This window comes from Pelodiscus sinensis, chromosome 4 (genome assembly GCF_049634645.1).
Source record: "Pelodiscus sinensis isolate JC-2024 chromosome 4, ASM4963464v1, whole genome shotgun sequence".
NCBI lineage: Eukaryota > Metazoa > Chordata > Testudines > Trionychidae > Pelodiscus > Pelodiscus sinensis.
In genome coordinates, this window is record NC_134714.1 from 47,390,394 (window position 1) to 47,411,910 (window position 21,517).

Sequence of the window (21,517 nt, forward strand, 5' to 3'; positions counted from 1 at the left end):
CAGAGTCACTCTATGGCTCCCCACTTCCGTTTCTGCTCTTAGCTGCTTAGTAACTCCATACCACAGTCTAAAAAGCAATTAAGATACTTCCCTTCTAAAATCCAATTTATTTAGTTTTTACACACTTTGGCTTTCCGTGCACTATTCTCAAATCAGTGTGTGTGTCTCTCCCAATTTAGTAGGAGCTCCCCAGTACTGTTTCTTCCAACTTTTTCCATTCATGAGCAGAATAAATTTTGTTATGCCCACCGACGCATATACAAATCTGTATTACCAATAGACACACATGCTGCCAGCTACGGGCACTGTGCTAATCAGCTGGGCAGCATTTGAATCTATGTTCACCACCTCTCAGGCTTTAACTGGATAGAGAACTGGCCCTATGAGCTCTGACTTCCAAATGTCCCTGGTGTCAGAGTCTTCTTCCTGCCTACACAGGCTACTCCCACTCTTGCTAGCTGGAGCATCTCGCCTAGTCACTGGGTTTTCCCTGGAGGAGTCTTCTCCATGGTCTCTTCTACCATTTCCTGAACTTTCCAGTTTCACTGCAGTCTCTTGCTGCCCTTCATAGGCTAATCAATTGTCCTCTTTCAGGCCCTATCCAGTTTCCTAAGTCAGGACAGGTGCGCTGAAGCAATTCTTTCAGTAATCAGACCTCAAGTTATGCTAGTCAGACCACTTATGATAGTTTCATTTCAATGTTTTCTTTCTTTCTTTCTCACAGCGCGGCGGCCATGTTTATTTTAATGAAGCGGGGATTATTTAAATCCCCACTTCTTTCACTATGCCGAATAAACTAATTTACATGGCTCCGTTGATGGAGCCATGTAGTCTAGACTCACCCTTTGGGGCAGTGTGTTTGTGTGGGGAGGAGTTAGAAGCCCATATTTTCTCAAGGGACACTAGGGAAACCAGAGAAGTGCTAAGGGTTGACTAAAGCTGAATGAAGGTTGTGAATAATCAATCTATGGTGGCAGCATCAGAGCTGTGAGTTTCTCCGAAGTGCAGCAGCTGCTGACATGAACCATGGAACTTCAGACAGAAACCTAGCCCAGGGCTGGCCTGGTGGAAAGAGGAGTTAGAGCTATACACCGAGAAGACCACACGAAAGGTTATGATACTATATATATTTTGTTAGTTTCTAAGGTGCCATGGGATCTCTTGTAATTTTTAAAGTGTGCGCAAGAGCAGAAGAAAGTGTCTGAAATTTTCAGTCAGGCTTGTGTAACGGGGGATGGCATTTCGGACAGACATCAGTGATGACATGACTCTTCTTGAGCATATATCAGGTTCAGGCTTTCGGTACAAGAAAGCAACAAGGAAGGACACCAACCTCCATGCCAGAAACAATGGACACAGGGAAATGCCCTGTGCAATGTCAGCCGGATGACAAGGCTCCTGCAATGTGACTCCTTGGCATGAATTGGACTCAAACACATCCATTTGCAAAGAATAGTTGCAGTCTAATATGTGATTAGGGAAAACATGATCTCATAGTGAACTAACCTAAAAAATAAAGAAGGTATCAACTGATGTTTGTGATGATTCCCCCACACAGCCATACAAGTCAAGGATCTGATCAAAAGGCAGTATCAGAATTTTAAAGCTACAGTGCAAGAAGCAAAAGAGCAATGGACAGAGACAATTTTAAATGCATATGAAGATGTTTTCAGAAGTTACAGGTGTCTTTAATGACAACTATGACTGGAAGTTGACCCATCACTACATAATCCTGTCTGCAAAGAGCTTAAATGTCTGAATAGCTACAGTATCATAGCACCTGAGGAGGTCAGCACAGTCTCAATAGGCAGCAAAAAATCCATCTGCCATGCTGCATATTTGATAGAGCCAAAGTCACTAGGCTGGGCATTGAAAAGATGCCACTGCCTATGCTTTCAAAAGCTAGAATCATTATGATCTGTAATGTGAGGAATAGGCATTAGCACACAAATAAGGCTTCTGAGTTGAGGTTTATTTAATTTAAGAGAGTTTAATTTGAGCTTTATGTAGATGTCCAAAAATGTGAGGTGATGAGGATAGAGCTCTGGATATACTATAGGTATTGCTCTGAATAATTTATACTATAGATATTACTCGTGGCAGTATACACTTCTGTAATCTTTGTAACATTCCCTAGTGCACTTTAATGTAGTACTATAAGAGAGACCTTGGTGGGTTAGGGGACCAAGTGGTTAGTACAGTAGGGTGGTCTTACTATCCTGGTCCTACTCTACTCATATTTTGAGGACAGCAAGCTGATCTCTCACCTTGTTTACATAAGGATGCCATGCACAAAACAATATATACAATATTCACCTTAGACAGGCTTGAGAGTATATTTTCTGGCTGGGAATGAATACACAATTCTGCTCCTTGATAGAAGTGTGTGACACCTGTTGGTCATGTGATCACATGATCTGCCTGCCTGACCACAGGAAAAGGTGGGAGCAGACTTTGGAAAAATAATATTTGAGGACAGTATGCTGCTATTGAATTGCTGGGAGTTTGATGCTCTGCCTGGTGCAAGAAGCAAGGCAGTGACTGTAAAACTGAATCCCTACTTTGAGACATGGCATTCCAAACACTGTTTTCACCAATAACATACCCCAATTTTGCCTTGGAAAAATTCAAGATTACATGAAAATAGGAGTTTATTCACCACATCTTTTCCTCAGCATATCCACCTCATAATGGTAAGGTAGAATTAGTCTCTTAGCTGTTCTTATAATTGATATACAAGGTTGTTTCTCCAGGTTCAGAGCCCACATATGCATTTTTGGCACACAGAAATACCTCAGAGGGTGCCCAAACTGTCCAGCACAGGCACTGTCAGGATACAGAAACAAAATGTTGCTGCCAATGAGGGGAGAGCTGTTGAAGCCAGAAGAATGGAAATAGTCGACAACTGGAGGAAGCAGGACTAGATTATAAAAGATTATACTTTGCCTGGAGACAGGAATTCCTGTGAGGATTGAGCTATTAGAGAAACACAAGGAATGGACTAAAGGAATCGTGAGGGTCCATTGTTGCTCAGGACATACAAGGAGACTATGCAACAGCGACAAGTCATCTAAAGGACCAGGAGACATAAGCCTGCAGACAACACCCAGAGAAAGTGTACACATATCACTACAGGACAGAGACAAAAAATCATCACAAGGCCAACCCCATAGGGAGAGAGGAGATTCTAAGGAGAGCGTTTGTCAAATTCCCACAGTGAGTCAGAGATAGGTAATTCCCAGTGTCATTGCCTGTTGATGAGACCAAACTATCTTGAAGATTATGTATCCCCAGCTCAGTGTGGTAATAATAAGATTGTAACTTGGCTATGTGCTAGAAACCTCTGGCTAAAAGGGACACTGGGTCACAGTCAGATCTACTATTGGTCTTTCACAAAGAAATTACTAGTCATTTGTGTCCACTAATATTTGAAATAGTTAACACAGCTGCTGGCTCTTCAAAACTGCCTAAGCATTTTAAAATATTGAAAATTTCATTTTCTAAAAAGTTGTGTTTTGGTTTATTCAGCTCTTCTCCTCCCCACCATATAAATATGTGAATATGATTCTCAATCATAAAAAGCATATGTATTTTTCATTATGGCAATGAAAGTTTTCTTATTTTAAGAAAAAACAGTACTTTTGACAATTTGGAGATTATCAAAGGAAATTTTTAGTATGCTGGCTAAATTGTTGGATACTTTGAAGAAGCAATCTATAATAAGCACAATACAACTCTTGTGCTCTGGCATTCTTGATGTGTTGCACCTGTGCAATTGGAGTTTGAGTCACGCTTGAGCACAAAATGATTTGTGCAAAAAAAAGTGAAGAATTTTATAATAGATTCAATATGCACCAGAGACTAGCTGGAAAACAAATAACTTTTAATCAATGCATATCCAGTTTTCTGAGATTACATTAAAAGGCTGGCCATATTTTATTCGTGTCTGTGTATTTGAAAATGTATGTTTATTTTTTTAAAGCTAAATAAAGTTGCCTTGTGACACTCATATTGTATCTATTACATATTTCACTTCAAAACCTCATCTTTCCTAAACCCTCTTCAGAGTGCTTGAAGTAGCGCAGCAAAAGGAAAGGAATTTTCTATTTAACTAGAGCACTGACATTCTGTTACACAATTCCATCTTGTCTATTTACCTGCTCTCAAAAAACAGAAGACACTAAACAAAAAATGCTGAATGCATTTAGTCTGCAGTGCCATAGGTGTCTGAATGCATCTGTAGCTTCCCTCTCACTCATCAGCGTAATTGTTGTCATGTTATTCCATTTTTTTGATTAGTCTAGTCCGCCAAGCTCAAAGCTTTTTCTGGCCAAACGTTCTTCTGCTAGTTGTCATGGTGACTGAATTGTTAGAGAGGAGAAAGGCTCTGTTGTCTGTCATTGTTCTGTTGTGGTTTAGGTAATGCAGGAGGCATCACAAGTGAAGTGGATGGACCTTTTTTGCTCTACATCATTTCAGAGTATTGAAAATCTCACATAAAAAAGGAGCAAATAGGCCCTGACCAAAGAAATAACCAAGTTCTTTTTGAAAGTGCACATTATTATAAAGAGGTAAAATAGCACTAATGACTGAGTAATCTAAGAAAAATGCTACAGAATATTATATTTATTATTAGAATAATTGCAACAATTTGAATGTTACTATACAATACTGCCCATTTTGCAATTTAGATTGAAGATAGCAAAATAGAAATTGCATAGTTAAAAAACTGTTATTTAACCCCTGATTCCATTTAACCTAAATCATCACATAAGGAAGGAGTGAGCTTTAACATTAAATTCTTTAAAATCTCATGTAGAAATGTTTGAGATTTTTAATTAGCTGTAATAATTAGTTTGTTATGTCACTATTGGAGTTCATATTTTACCAGAAAGGAATTGTTATTCCAGCCATCACTATTAGTTCTGAAATCTTAAAAATCTCAGGTGTTGAGAGTTTTTACTTTGAAGTTAAATCTCCGATGCTTATTTTAGGGGCAAACGGGAAAATCTTGAAAAAAAGTTGTCTTAATAGGTTTATCATATTGAAATGGCTTGACAGTCAAGACACTTTCTTTTAAATCATGATTAACAACATTTTAATTTACACTTTTAAAATGTAAACCCTAATGTAAATCCAAAACTGCAGTGATACAACGAGTTGCACTTGTCTGCAAATGCACTGAATTAATCTGTGCTCAAATTCATAGACTAATACACCTAAAGAAGCCATCAGGTTATGAATATTATTCTCATCGTTACCTCAGGAAGAGATACCTTTAAGCAGGCCATGTCACTGGGTGTCACCAAAGTTCCACTAAACTACAGGTAGAAGAGCATTTATTTAGCAATAAAATTTTAGAGTCTTAAAGCAGGTAAAATTTGACCATTTCAAATACTTCAGCTTACTTTGTAGAGCCAGATCTTTAGTGGAGGCAAATAGGCATTGTTTTTAAATGAAGCTTCTCCCATTTGCACCACCTGTACATAGCCGATACTTTTGACTTGTTAAATACTATTCAAATATGAAGGAAGGACAATCATATAGTTAAATCACTGGACTGGGATTTAGGAGATCTAGGCTCAGTTCTCAGTGCTGTGAGACTTCTTCCCATACCTTTGAGAAGCTTGCATATAGCCTGATCCCTTGCCCATTGAAGTCTGCTTACACCAGCTCCACAGCCGTAAAGTGTGGATTATACATCCCTTCTTCCACCTTTTTGTTTGAGTTGTGTGTTTTCAGAGCTAGGATGATCTATCTCATGTGTATACTGTGCCTCCGTGCTACTTAATGAAAATAGCAGTAATATCAGAATGCTAACACTGTTTGAGTTCTGAATGTTCAGCACCTCTGAACATTAGATGTTCCTGGTTGGGAACCCAAAATATAAGCAGCCAAAAATAATAGATACAAGCTCCGCAACTGAGTTGAATCTTTATGAAAAATACTGTGAATTCTTTATAATAATTCTTAAGAATTTCAGGATAAATATCCAATTAGCTACATACACTAACATATTAAATATATTTCATTAATCTTATACTTTAACAACATATTTTGAGCAATGGAAGACTATTTTGCCCTTCCACGTAAATGAAGAGAGTCCAGCACTGGAACTTTTAAAAAGGAAATAATGGGCTCTATTTCCAGAGACCAGCTTTCAAGCTTACACAGAGTTCTTGACCTGAAGAAAAGCTCTGAGTAAGCTCAAGAGCTTGAATCTTTCAGCAACAGAAGAGGATCCAAGAAAAGATATCACCTTACTCACTCTCTCTCTCTAATAGCCTGGCTCCAACACAGCTAGAGCAACTCTATAAAACCCTATAGAATTATTATACAACCTAGCTGGTTCCACTCCATTAATTTCTGTGGACTTTCCATAAGGGATAGCAGCAGGCATTAAAATATTCCAATCTCTGTATTCTGAAGTACTCTGTTGCAAGTTTAATGCCTTAGCATTTGTAAAGGATGATTACTAGCATTTGAAAAGGGTACTTACTGCGTACAACACAGTAAACATGTATTCTGTTTCTCTTTTACACTGTTAAATAGTATAATATATAGCAAAGATATACCGAAATAGCAATCAAAACAGACACTTTAAGGAAGAGTACCAGCACATCCTAATTTGTACTTCATTTCTCTCATCAGAAATGCTACTAGAATTCATTGCAGTGCTGAATATTCATTCATGTTTCTTGTTCTTGGTTTAGTGGAACTGCACTTGGATTCACATAAGTATTTACGTAAGGGGAAAGGAGTAAAGGGAATATCAGAAAACAGCTCCCTCTTCTTTCTCTGGTTTAGGAAAGCAGTGTTCCTCCAGCTCCTTTGCTGGTGTTGGGAGAGCTTGCCCACCTTTTTCAGTCTATTTTAACAGCTATGTTCAGATTACTATTAGCTCATTTTAATTCCCTATCTCTGAAAAAGCTTGTCTGGTGCTTTTTTAAACATTCAGCGCTGCTTTCCTTCCATCCTTTCCTTCATATCAGTTATATTAGCAAATAGATAGAAAATAGAGTTTGTAGCATTTCCAACAATAATAAACATGAGGGATAGCGAAACTAAACAGTAACTTCCAAGGCTACACGTACACTGCAACTGGAATGTGATTTGTGGCTTGTATAGAATGTACCTATGCTAGTTTTAATCTAGTTAGGTTGCTAAAATTAGCAGTGAGGACACAGAAGCATGTCAGTGTAGGCCAGCTATGAGAGAATATTATGGCTGGGGGAATCCTTACTGCTATTTTTAGCATACTAGCCTAGGTCCTTTTGTCCCCTCCTCTCCCAACCTCCACCCCACCATGCACAAGCTCTTTTGTCTCCATAGTAATTTTTTGGATGGGTGGTGGGCCTCAGTTTCAGATTTTGCTCTGCCCCTCCCCTAAACCTCTGTGTGGCCCTGCCAATCTCCTTTCTAGTTAATATAACACATGTTTATTGGACTACAGAATCATAAAATGCATTATTTAGAAGAAAGAGGTGGTATTTTCTGCATGGAGTATAAAGATGAAGTTTCAATCATGTTGTGAGCCTCTTAACTGCCTAGAGGCCTAGGCAAGGCCTCCAGTGAAACCATTTCTGCAGCACCCAGAGAGTACACTTGCCTCTAGCAGACATCACACATTAATCAACTTTCCACACCAGTTCATTCTGAACAACTAAAGCAGTGAAGCTGGGATTAAAAGGAGGCTTTCATGAGATTAGATTTAGAATTGGTTTTTTACAGCTTACTTTATATTTTAGAAAGGTATGCGTGTCTGTCTATCCATCTGAGTGTCTTTTTGTTCAAGAATTTCTCTTAAACATTAAGAGCTAGGACGACCAAATTTGGTGTGTAGCTTCCTTTTATCATAACTTAAAGCAAGATCAGGGTTTGCTTGTGCCATACTAATGGGATGTGCATGAAATTTGATTGTTTCTCATAAAATGGAAAGGAAGGGGTCTGGTAAGAAGGAGTTGTACTGCAGAATGACTATGGGGAGAGGGACAGCAAAGGGCCAGAGATGGGGACCAGGACATCTATAACCCCATTGGGCTAACAGGGGATAAGGATGGGGAAAGAGAAAGCTATTTACTATATATCTCACAGAGTTTGTCTGTTTGTGTGTCTCTTTGTCTGTATGTCTGTCTGTCCCCAAGCTGGGGGACATGCACACGTCCCCCGACTCTGCCCACTGCAACTGCAGCCACCATGGACATATGCTTCTCACCTGGCCCCAAGTGGCTGTGGAGAAAGACGGCTGGAATTACCCTCTCTCCCTGGAGCAGCCGGCATACAGAACCCCTCATCCCCAGCCCCACTCCAGAACAATAATTTCAATGAAGAAAAACAAAACGTACTTGAGTTAAGGACCAGAGCAATGCCACGTAAATTTTTTAGTGTTAAATATTAGCAAGAACTTTAGGACTCAACTCAGGATTGAGTACATTTCTGTGTAAATTGGCATATATCAATACATCAAAAGCAATATTAACGTGGACCAGTTTTCTGATCTGCCAGTAGTCCCATACATGGATGACAAAAGTTGGTGTATGGCATCAATGAGTAATGTGTTCTAGTCATAAGATAGCCAAGTCAGTGAGTGCATGCTCTAAAATGCATGAATATACCACTTCCACCAGCTGACTTTGCAATTGAGAGCAAACTCCTTGGCTCTCCTGTTGGTTGACTTTACCAAATGAGGCTGAAGAAAAGCTGTGTGGAAACTTGAAAGCTAGTCTTTCACCAACAGAAGCGGGCCCTACCCTGTTACTAAACAGAGTACACAGACCCTGTGTTAGACTGTGTCTCGACTACATGGCTCCATCGACGGTGCCATGTAGATGAGGGTTGTAGTCAAAGGAAAATGAAGCGGCGATTTAAATAATCGCCGCTTCATTTAAATTTACATGGCTGCCGCGCTGAGCCGACAAACAGCTGATCAGCTGTTTGTCGGCTCAGCGCGCTAGTCTGGACACTCCCCTGCCGACATCAAAGCCCTTTGTCAGCAGCCCCGTTATTCCTCATGGGATGAGGTTTACCGGGGCTGCTGACAAAGGGCTTTGATGTTGGCAGGGGAGTGTCCAGCCATGTAAATTTAAATGAAGCGGTGATTATTTAAATCGCCGCTTCATTTCCCTTTGCCCAATAAACAAATCTACATGGCTCCGTCGACGGAGCCATGTAGTGTAGACATACCCTCAGTGTCCAAACTGACCTCTTTGAAGTTTAGTATTACTGGTAATGCAACAACCTTCAGCCAAAGCTTTCCTGTCTGAGCTTGACTATCCCTAGGACTCCTCTGTCCTCTCTCTCTCCCTTAGCCACTTTTTCCTCCCTCATATCCTACCACAAGGATTTAGCAGCATTTTAATAGTTACATGCAGAGTTCTACCATCTATTTATTGGGTCAGAAAGGCCAAGCGCTCCCTGTTATAGCATGCCTTCAATTGGAGAAAGGCAGAAAAAAGAGTAGTAGGAGCTGTGAAAAACTGCCGCTTCTATTTACCTTCTTTTGCTTCAGCTCAGAAGTACAGTGCATAGATCCACATTGCTGAAATTTCATTATCATGTCCTACAACTGAAGCATTTGCTGTGAACCTGAATCTAAAACCTTCAGGCTGTCCACATTTTTCTCCTTGGTGACCTTCAGCAGCATGAATGACTATAATGATAGAAATAAAAGCAAACGTATGGTTCAAAGACATTAGGGAAAAACTGAATGTGTGTACATGTTTGCACGACATATGAACAGGAATAATGTTTATATCATATTGATCTTTGGGAATAAATGGAATTTTACTTGAAATGATGCCATATTCAATAATCACAACTTTCCCTCTTAGTAGTAGGAAAGAGAGATTAGTTGACTAGTGATGAATAAGTAGTTTGAATAAGGCATACAGAAAATATCATCACCACACAACTTGAAAACACAGCACATTAGTAAGCACGCTATTAAAACTTGTTCAAAATTTGCAATTTTATTTCTATTATAGAATTGTTTGTCACATGGAACAATATAGAGAATGGAACATTGTTAGCTAATCTGCTATAATCTTTTCAGCTAAGAGCAACAGGCAATTGATAAGGAAGGTCAGGCTGGATCAGGATTTGCATAAGAGATGGCTAAGGAATGCCTATGTGCTTTAGGAAAGCCTGTTGGCAATGTGCAGCTGAAGGAGAAATATCCTTTGGGTGAGACATGGTCCAGAGATTTGGACCAAAGAATCATGTTAGACTTCAGTGATGTAACTAGTCAAACACCACGTCAGGTATATAAATTTAGTGCCCCTAAAATGCTCCCCAGAGGTTTGATTATGTAAGATATTTTCCACATCCAGTCTGAAAGTGTTGCAAAATACTGTTGTGCACTGTTAAAACAATTGCCTTGTTTCTCCCGAAGAGTGTCTGCAGTTCAGTTTCATTGCCACACATTTGTGGGATATTAAAAGTTTTACTATCATTTCCTTCAACTTTTCATAAATTACAAGAATACTAGTTGAATCTGACAATTATTATGTGTCTGTATTTCTTTTGATACTCTCAGGTGATGATCTGCTTACAAACTGTGGCTGATATGTCACAAATGAGCTCTGAGTTAATCTGTTATCTTAAACAAAAATTAGTGAGGCAAAACTGGTCTTGTAATTATTTATTTGGCTTTTTTAACAATACCGTACACACTTTGCTGGCAAAAGTCATTTCTCTCAAAGGAAATATTTCTTTGGAAAGTCAGTATCTATAGTCTATTGAAACCAATGTAGCAATTTCAAAGAAAGGAATAAAAGCCTCTGTCTCAAACCTCATTTCATGCTTTTTTTGTTTCCAGTGAGCATATTTTAGGGACTAATCAGCCTTATAAAAAGTACCACTGTTAATCTACTGTTTGTCTTGGTCTCCGTTGCAGCTGCTTAAGAGAGAGAGCAAACAAAACCAGAATTAAGGTCATTCCATTTAAATCCTTCAGAAAAGAAGACAAGAACTAAATTATTGCTGAGAATTACATAGAGGAAAAACCCTGGATAAGATAACTATTGTTTATTATTTGCCAGGTCCAGAGTGGCATTACATTTACATATTTGTGAAGGGATTACATTAACATTTTATGAGATTAGTTGTTAGCATGGGAAGATTCTCTGATACACTGTTGACACCACTTAAAAGTACATTCCTGTGTTTTCAGATACCTAACGTAGATATTATATATGGCTTGTATGGAATATCCAAAACCTGGCAAATAAATCAGCACTCATGATCATTTAATGCAATTTATTCAGATATGTACTTCAGGCCTACTAAACTATAAAGGATTTCCAGTTAAATCTAATAGAAATTGATATAAGAGGAAATAGCAAACAAAATAGCATTATCAGTATCCTATATTGATATTAAGTCTTATCATAGATCACAAGTTTGAATATAGTAGAATTTGAGTAAAGATTATATTATAATGAACACATATTCCTGACTCTGCTGAAAGACTTAAATCTATATCTTCAAATATATAGAAGACTAAAACATAGCTATTACAAAGTATCTATTTTATGATAATAAAAAGCAATCATTCTCTAGTGGTCAGCAAATAGCATAATTGCATGAGTATAGGGGTTTAGCCCATCAAAAAGCCATAAAGTTTTCCTTCAAACTGAGATATATTCACTGGGAGCTATTTTATAAATAAAACACGGTAGTTTTTAGTGTAACCTTTAGTGTGAGGACATGCTACCTTTAGAGCCAACAGTAATACCACTTCAAGAAGGGATGCTGTGTTAAAAGAGGATCTTGCAGCTCGCTCCCACTTTAAAATCAAGTGCATTGGCTCCACAGGATCTGCAGCCCCCAGGAGCCTGCTGGCTGGAAGTGTGAGTCAGCTCCAGAATTCAGATCTCTCAAGTGGTAGAGGTATGTCTCTATTTTCTACCATCACACAAGCTCAGACTTCCTGCAATCACTCTGCCAGATTGCAATTCAGGAGTAGAGCTGTTAAATTAAATTTATTTGGGGGGAGGGGAAGGGGATTTTTTTTTTTTTGCAGTGTTCATTGTTTTCTGATCAGCTCTATACACACTTTCCTAATGTGCCTGAATCATTCTTCGGAGATTGCACACACTGAAATATTAATTTATAATATTTACACTGCTCTGATTTGTTCTAGTTAAAACTATGTTGTCTAGTGAGATGAAGTAATTCAAAGTACCGCTAAGTTTATATTCTCTAGTCTTTTACATAAGAACATAAGAATGGCTATACAGAGTCAGGCCAAGGTCCACCTAGCCCAGCATCCTGTCTTCTATCACTGGCCAATGCCAGGTGCTTCAGGAAGAGTGAAAAGAAGAAGGAATCACCAAGGGAACCATACCTTGTCACTCATTTCTAGCTTCTGGAAAACAGAGGCTAGTAGAATTGCCAGGTGTCCGGTATTCACCCGGACAGTCCAGTATTTTTGCCTCTTGTCCGGTAAAAAAATTCAGAGAATACCAGACACCTAAAATGTCAGGTATTTTCTGATATTTTCCCCAGTCAGGAGGCAAAAATACTGGGCACCTGGCAACCCTACAATCACTCGGCACCCGGACTCCCCTCCCCAAGCCTCCTAGCTCCCAATAGCCCTCCAACTCCAGCCCCCATGCTTACCTGGTTCCGCAAGGCTGCCGGCACAAAATGGCTGCCCATCAAGGGGAAGCATTCCCCCTGGGTCTTAGTGCTCAGCCACTCCCCTGTCCCTATCCCTGCACTCACTCTTAAAGGGGACATGCTGTTTTAATGCTGTTTTTTTTTTCTCAACAACTTTGGTCTCACCCCAACCCCCTGCTTTTTTCCCCTCTAACAGAATTTTTTCCTGTTTTTTTTGGGGGGGGGGCATGTTTGGTATTTTTGTTTCAACCATCTGGGAAAGCATCTCTGCCCATCTATGTAAACAACCAGTGTTTTGATTAAAACTATGAACTGAACTGAACTAAAAACTGAAATATACAGTTAACATGGCATATGCTAATTGGATTCAAAACTGGCTGATAGGTCTCAAAATACAGTTATAAATGGGGAATCATCAATTGTGCATTTTTGTTTTCAGTGTAGTTCTACAGGGATCAGTTCTTGGCACTATGCTATTTAATATTTTTGATCAATGACCTGGAAGAAAATGTGCGAGAAAACTTGCATGGCAGCAGCACTGCTGAGAAGGATCTGGGATTTGTGGTGGATCATAACCTCAACATGCATCAGCAAGTCACAGGAGGTTATAGTACAACTCCAGTTGGCTCTGGTTAGGCCTCAGCTGGAATACTGTGTCCAGATTTGGTCACCAATGTATAAAAAGGATATAGAGAAACTGAAAAAGATCTAGAGGTGAGTGACAAAGATTGTCAAAGGAATGGAATGCAAGCCATGTGAGCAAAGGCTGAAGGAACTGGGTATGGTTAGTTTAGACAAAAGGAGCAGATTGAGGCGGGATATGATAGTAGTCTTCAAACTACAGCATAGCAGATATAGCTACATCCCAGGAAAAACTCCCTGTCAAAACAGGAGGACAATGGAGTAGCCAGTCTCAGGAGGTAGTGGAAGCTTCGCTACTGGAGATTTCAAAAGGAGGCCATCTGTCTTGCATTTGTAGCTACAACAAATACTGCCTCTTGACAAAGGGTTAGATTAGATGTTCGTTGCAGTTCCTTCTAGCCCTGTGATTCTATAAAACCATCACTTATAAAGTTAGCAGAAGACACAAGTGGTAAATAAAGTAGAGGCCAGGTCACTGATTTGGATGGGTCTGGATCACTTGGTGAACTGGACTCAAGAAAATCATATACATTTTAATATGTAAGTGTATACATCTAGGAACAAAGAATGTAGGCTCTGCTTATAGAATGAGGACTCTATTCTGGAAAGCAATGACTCTGTAAAAGATTTTGGGGGAGTCATGGTGTATAATCAGCTGAACATGAGCTCCCAGTAGGATGCAGTAGCCAAAAGAGCTAATGAAATCCTGCAGTGCACAAATAGGAAAATCTTGAGTAGGAGTAGAGAGATTATTTTACCTCCACATTTGGTACTAGTGTAACTGCAGCTGGAATACTCTGTCCTGTTCTTGTGCCCACAATTCCAGAAGGATGTTGATAAACTGGAGAGGATTCAGAGAAGAGCGACCAGAATGTTAAAGGATTAGAAAACATTCCTTATAGTGATAGACTAAACAAGCTCAATTTATGTAGCTTAACAAAAAGAAAGGGGTGACTTCTTTACAGTATAAAAGTACCTAAGTGGGGAACCAACATTTAGTGGCCTCATCACTAGGGTTGCCAGGTGTCTGGTTTTTGCCCAGACAGTCCAATATTTGTGGCTCCCGTCCAGTAAAAAAAAACCCGAAAATACTGGACATGTAAAATGTCCGGTATTTTCTGCTTTCTCTGACAGAAGGCTGGTGGGGCCATTTCCCCCCTGCTTTGTCTGGTGGGGGCAGGTGGAGCAGAGAGTATGGGGATTTAAAGGCGCAGTGACTTTTTTTTGTTCAACAAGTTTGGTCCCCCTCCCCTTTTTTATTTCCTCAACCACTTTTTTCCCCGCCATGTTTGGGATTTTTTGTGAAAGGCAACCCTACTCTTCACTCCAGCACAGAAAGGAACAACAGGATCTAATGATTAGAAGTTAAAGCTAGACAAAATCATACTGGAAATATGATGTAATACTTTAAAAGTGAGACTAATTAACCAAAGATGGTGGTTGATTCTCCACCACTGACCATTTTAAAATCAAGATTAAATGTTTTTCTAAAAATTATATACGGAATTCTTCTGGGAAAGTTCTGTGGCCTGTGTTATACTATAGGTCAGACTAGATGATCACAACAGTCCCTTCTGGGCTTGGAATCTATGAACCAATCATGTTTAATCATATTTTCAAGGGGCGTACTATCCACATCCATGTGTCTGGATTAACTGCTGTTACAAACCAGGTTCTTCCAGAAGCAAGTTTAACAACAGTCATTAAACTTCTGTTGGGACCATAAAATCATCAACTAATAGGGGTTAGGGGAAGCTTTTGAGGATAAGGTGATAGAATTCTTAGCTAGACTTCAGGGAGCTCATTTACAGTTGATAATAGTAAACAAGAGGCTTCACTGTAATTGGAAATTATGTCAATGGTCAGGTAGGCTTTTTAGGAACTCTAAAAAACAGTTACAGATTACACTGTGGTAAAGTTTAAGGGTTGGATTTTCAGAGGCACTAACTCTTTTATATGTCTATGGTGGAATTAGACACCCACAGCAGGCTTGGTCCAGCTGACTCAGGTTTGTGGGGCTCAAGTTAAGGAGCTGTTTAATTGCAGTGTAGACATCTGAGTTTGGACTGTAGCCAGAGCTCTGGAACCCTCCCACCTTGCAGGGTCCGTCAGTCCAGGCTCTAGCCTGAGCCTGGACATTTACATAACAAATAAACAGCCCCTAGCCTGAGTCCCCCAAGCCAGAGTCAGATAGTCCAGGCCAACTAAATTCAATGAAGACATACCCTGTGTGGCTTACTTAGGACACACACATCAGTCCCAATGACTTCAATGGAACCCAAGCCTCTTTATCTTTTAAGTGCTTTTTGCAATTCCACCCTGTTTTTATTATGTAGCAAATCTAGAGCTTGAGTTAGGCACAAAGAGATAAATCAAAATAAAATAGAACAAAAAACTGTGCATGGAGCAGAATAAAAAGCATTGATGTATTCCCAGCTTGTACACATCTTTGCTTATTCAGTGGAGGACTATCAGATCTCAAAAGATACAAAATAACTAAGTCACATGTTCACTGGGATTTAATAAATCAGTAATACCAAAAATGCCGTCTGACTCAGACAAACTCCCAAGCAGCAGCAAAGGAGAAAACTGTTTTCTCCTTTCATAACCACAAATTGCCAGAATTTGCTTTATATAAAAGCGACGAGGAGTCCTGTGGCACCTTATAGACTTAGGGCATGTCTACACTAGCCCCTTAGTTTGAACTAGGGAGGCTAATGATGGCGACCGAAATTGAGAATGAAGTGCGGGATTTAAATATCCCTCACTTCATTACCATGTTCCCGGGCAGTCGCCATTTTGGAAACTGACTAGCCCGGAATAACCGCCCGCTTCTACACGTGGCAGTGAAACGGGAGTTCGAAGTAATCCCTTTAACTCAAATTAGCTGTTAATCCTCATTTCACAAAGAGTAACGGCTAATTCGAGTTAGGGTTTACTTTGAACTCCTGTTTCACTGCTGCGTGTAGACGCGGGCAGTTATCCCGGGCTAGTCAGTTTCCAAAATGGCAACCGCCCGGGAACATGGTAATGAAGTGCGGGATATTTAAATCCGCACTTCATTTGCAACTTCGGTTGCCCTCATTAACCTCCCTAGTTCAAACTAGGGGGCTAGTGTAGATGTATCCTAACAGATTTATTGGAGCATAAGCTTTCATGGCCAAAGACCCACTTCGTCAGATGCATGTAGTGGAAATTCCAGAGGCAGCTATAAATATACAGACATAAGAAAAGAGTACCAATCAAGAGTAAGGCTAGAGATAACGAGGTCAATTCAGTCAGGGAGGATGAGGCCTGCTTCTAGCATCTTTATATATAAAATTTCTCTACAAAAAATGCCAGCACTGATAGACATAGGCCATTTCTATTCTCTCTATAAAAAATGGCTCTTTGTATCTTACATAGCATACTCAGATCTATCCATCTTTCTGAGCACATACCGTGGCCTCCTCCTAGTACTTTGATGAATTTTCACCAAGGAAAACAGGACTGTTTATGAAGAATCTCATACAAGTCCTCTAAAATGGTCAGAAAGCAGTGATGAAGTTTGCAAAAGAGATTAGTTTTCTTTTATGTGCTTTTCAAAACATTGCAATACTTATTAAGACTTACTTACCTACTACATTCATCAGTGAAAGTAACAACATTTCTTACAGGTACTGTCCTATTGCAACCCATGTCCCTGCCAGCTCTTTAAATAGCTCCCTGCTGGCTTTTGCTGTAGCTCAGCCAGCTCTTGCTGGAGCTGAGCACCTGGGTGCACCCGCTTACTTTCGTCTCTGCCTAAATCCAGTCATTTTGGTTTTATACCACAAGGATCTCTGTAGGGTGATATTTTGGAATACTCAAGCAAAAATCTGCCCAGCCAAGATATAGATAATTTCTTAATATTAATAATAAATAGCTATAAATACTTATTTAGATGTACAGTCAAATGCCAAAATAATACACTTACTCATAAGAATTCTTACATAAATTAATACATCAAATAAGATCTACTTTAAAAAAAAAACAGAACTTACGTTTAGATTTTGACTAAGGATCAAACTCTGATCAGAGTGTGTTACAAGGCACACATGTACAGAAATTGGAGTTTCCTGTATGTATATGATAGCAGAAATTAACTAACTCTAGATCCATCAAATGGCAGAGATTTTTGTTTGATTAATAGTCAATTCAACATTAGTGTAGCACATACGATTTAGGAGTGGGATATCATTTATATAAAGTTGATTGCATTCAAGTAAAATATTAATTTATAGATTCCCCCAATATCAGTTATTTACTATTTGTATCATTGTTTGCAGTGTTGTTATAGCCATGTTGGACCCAGGGTATGTCTACACTACAATGTTAATTCGAGTTAACTTAATTCGAAATAGTTAATTCGAATTAAGCTAATTCGAATTAATGCATCTACACAGACAATGCATTTCGAAAAAACATTTTGCTATTTCAAAATAGCACATCCACACTGAGTAGACTCTGAATCGGAGTTAAGGCTGGCCAGTGCTGGCAGGGCACCAGTTCAGGACCTCCTGTGTGGGGCTGCTGCCTCAGGTTATCTGAGGTCCGTGCTTAAAGGGACCTTACTCCCCATCCCAGACAGCCAGTTCTCAGGTGTGTCTGCTTGCTTGTCTACCTTGATGAGGGACAGCAAAGCATTTGTGTCTTGGAGTGCTCTGGTTGCCCTCACTCGGGACACCCTACCACTCTGCAACATGGAGACAGAGCTGCCCCTGGGCACTCTGGTGCGTCTTGTGGATGCGCTGCCATCAGCTTGGCTGCACTTTCTGCAGGCTGCCATCCAGGAGGTCCATCGGGGGGCTGTCAGTATCCAGGGGGCCCTGTGGGAGAACTTCCGCCCTGAAGAACACTAAGAGCCTCCCTGGTCTGCCCCACTGGGGGCTTGTGCCTCATTCCTCTCTCATGTCCTTCCACTTACCCCTCTCTTGCCCCCCTTCCTGATGTCAAATAAAATACAAGTATTTTCAAAAATAAAAACTGTTTATTTAACACAACTGGCGGGGGGAGGGGATATACCTCTGGGGAGACTGGGGAAAGGAGGCGGGAGAGAGCAGGAGAGAGGGTGGGAGAGGGGAGGGGAAAAACTGGGAGGAGGGAGCTGGAAGGGGGAAGCAAGGGGAAGAGGGGGAAGGGGAAGCTCAGGGCTTGGGGTGGGGGTCTCGCCGGGCCACGTCTCCCAGCACGGCAGGTGCAGGGGCCTCAGCATCCCCGGAGGGAAGGGGAGGAGTGTGTGGAGGTTGAGGTGGGGGGGTGGAGATTGAGGAGGAGGGTGAGGAGGATGAGCAGGGAGAGGCAGGAGGGGGAAAAGGAGTGAGAGGAGGAATGGGATTTGGGGAGGCAGCAGGTGCAGGAGCAGCTCGAGGCAGCATGCTCTGCACCAGGGTCTGCAGATGGGCACAGATGGCACAACCCTGGGCAAGCAGCTCCCACCGGAACTCCCATTCTTCCTGCGCCTGCTGCTCCATGATGCGGGTCTGGTCTCGCAGGGCTGCCAGGTGCTGCTCTTGGTACCTCTGCAGTGTTGCAGTGGTCTGTCAGCCGAAGGTCAGGGCAGTGAGTCCCTTATGACCAGCTGAAGTTCTTTTAAATTGTGCTTGGTTCTGTTACAGCAACTGAAGGAGTCAGGTTAAAGCTTAAACAGTTACTATTTTATTGTTACAGGGTAAACTTAGTTGTTAAATGCTACTGCTGTGTTACAGATAACACAGCCACTACAAAGGACAGGACAGAAATTAGACTAATAAGTCACTTACACGTACCATGAAACCCTTTTGGTTCTCTGAGCTCTTATTAAATGCATGCAAAATAGACATCTAGCAGGTATATATTCTCACCCCTGCGTTCCAGACTTGGCGTGGCCAGCGTCTTTCTCTCAATCCCTCGGGAAGAAGTAGGGCGAGGTTGGGCGTCCCACAGACCTCGGGAGACAATCAATACCTGCCAGCAGGTGTAGATGATTGGAGCACAAATGGGGTGGGCTACTAAACCCCTCTTTATACCCCTTGGGTCATGTAGGCTTCTTCCTGGTCTCAAGTGGCCAATTAGGAAAAATGGCTTTGAACACCAAGTTTCCCACGAAGGGTGCAAAGCATAATTTACACCTGGGAAAATGCAGACAATAGGCACCTCTGGTATGTGATGGGTGAAGATTCCTCTCCTGGGACAGTGCAGGCGTGTCAATTACTGGTACTAGCCATCAGGGCGACGGGAAGCCCCGGGTCGTCAGCTAGCCCATTTACTGTCTGGTTTCTGTTTATAGTAGAGTCAGGGACAGGCAGCACACCTGTGTTCCCAGGGCATCAAAGGCTGACTGCCTTTCTCTTGCTCTCTGGGGGGGAGGGGGTGGAAACCAAGATGGGGTTCATGTCTGGCTACATGGTCCTGCAGAGCCCTTGGGTGTGGGAGCATGTCCCAGGTGCGGTGGTGCTTCCTGCACGTGCAGGTGGTGCGGCTGTGGAGAAGGAAGAGAGTGGTCAGTTCTCCCTGGGGACACAGTGGGTGAAGCCCAGCCCCCCTCTGCGAGGTGAGGATGACCGTGCCCTGCACCATCAGAGCTGTTGTGCTTGCCCAGAGGCCATGTTTGGAATGTCCCGCTATCCCTGGGAGTGGGAGGTGCCCTGAGACCACACTCATGCCCCTGTTCTGTGTATAGTGTGGCTGAGGTGGGGGGAGATGTCCCTTACTTCTGTGTAGAGGGTGTGTGTGAAGGGAGGGCATCCTACTGTGTCCCGCCCCGGGGTCAGGAGTGTGTCAGGTCTCTTCACACACGCATGTGCCTATCAGGCCACAGCCCTTGGGTGTCACGCAGGTGGCATGGCACATGCTTTCATGTGCACAGGTTGCTACGTGATGCGTGGTAGGCAACGGCCATGTGCATGGTCCCTGGTCTCCTTCCCCTACCCCCCCATACCTCCTGGGTAGGGGACAGTGATAGCACTTACCTGGTGTGGCCTCCCTGGATGACCCTGCTGACTCCGGTGCTGGGACAGCTTGGGGGTCCTGCCGTCGTGGCACCCTCGTCCATGTCCCCTCTGCTGCGCCTAGGTCAGGGCCCTCCAGTCCTGGCTTGCTGTCCCCCGTGGTGGCATGGGCCATCCCACCCCCTCCAGGATGCGGTCAAGGGTGGGGAAGTAGGGGCAGGTGTCAACCCCCGCTGCAGCGCCGCCCCTGGTAGCCCTGGTGTATGCCTGCTGCAGTTCCTTCACTTTGAGGCACACCTGCTCCTGCGTGCGTCTGTGGCCCTTTCTGGCCATTGTGGCCGCTATGCAGTCGTAGACAGCCGCGTTCCTCCACTTAGTGCAGAGATCATGGACATTGGGGACCTCCTCTCAAACCTCAAGGAGGTCCATGATGGTGCACACCATCTACAGCCCCTGGCTGGCCCCTGGCTGCTGGGGAACTAGGCAGGGGATGGCTGGCTGCCATTGTGCGGCCACTGGGTGAGGGGCTGCGGCTGCTGGCAGGCCTGGCTCTGGCACGTGCCCAGTGGCCAGACTCTATCCCTTTAAGGGCCCCAGGGCTGGGGGAGAGGAGAGGAGTTTTCCTGGTTGTGCTCAGAGTGGCCACCAGGGGAAACTGGGAAGGGCTGGAGGCCAGCTAATTTGAATTAAGTATCTACACAGCATTTATTTTGAATTAGCTATTTCAAATTTGGCGTTACTCCTCGTAGAATGAGGTTTACCAAACTCGAATTAAATGCTCCGCTATTTTGAATTAAATTCTAAATAGCAGTTTGCATGTATAGGCACTATTAAAGTTAATTCAAAATAAGGGCTGTTATTCTGAATTAACTTTGCAGTGTAGACATACCCCCAGAGTAATAAAGACATTGTGGGTGAGGTAATAGCTTTTACTGGCCCATTGTGAGTATTTGCAATGCACCCATAACCATAGGATCTGGTGTTTTTCCAAAGCTTACATTGAGATATTAAGACACCTTCCTCCTCTGGTGCCTTCAAATTTGAGTATGACTAATCACCTAGGAGCTTGGCATAGGGACCATAAAAAAATCTTAGGGAATTAGGACTCAAACTCATACTGCAGATCTCAGCTTTAATCATTTGGAAATACCTGATCAAAGAGGTACATCTTGTACTTCATTTTTAAAAGGGCTACATTTATATCTATGCATATTTCTATGGGTGGCAGGCTTTAGACAAGCTTGACACTGTGAATTCTATTGCCTCACCTCCCCACTTGGACCTGAAACATCAAGTACTATTGCTCT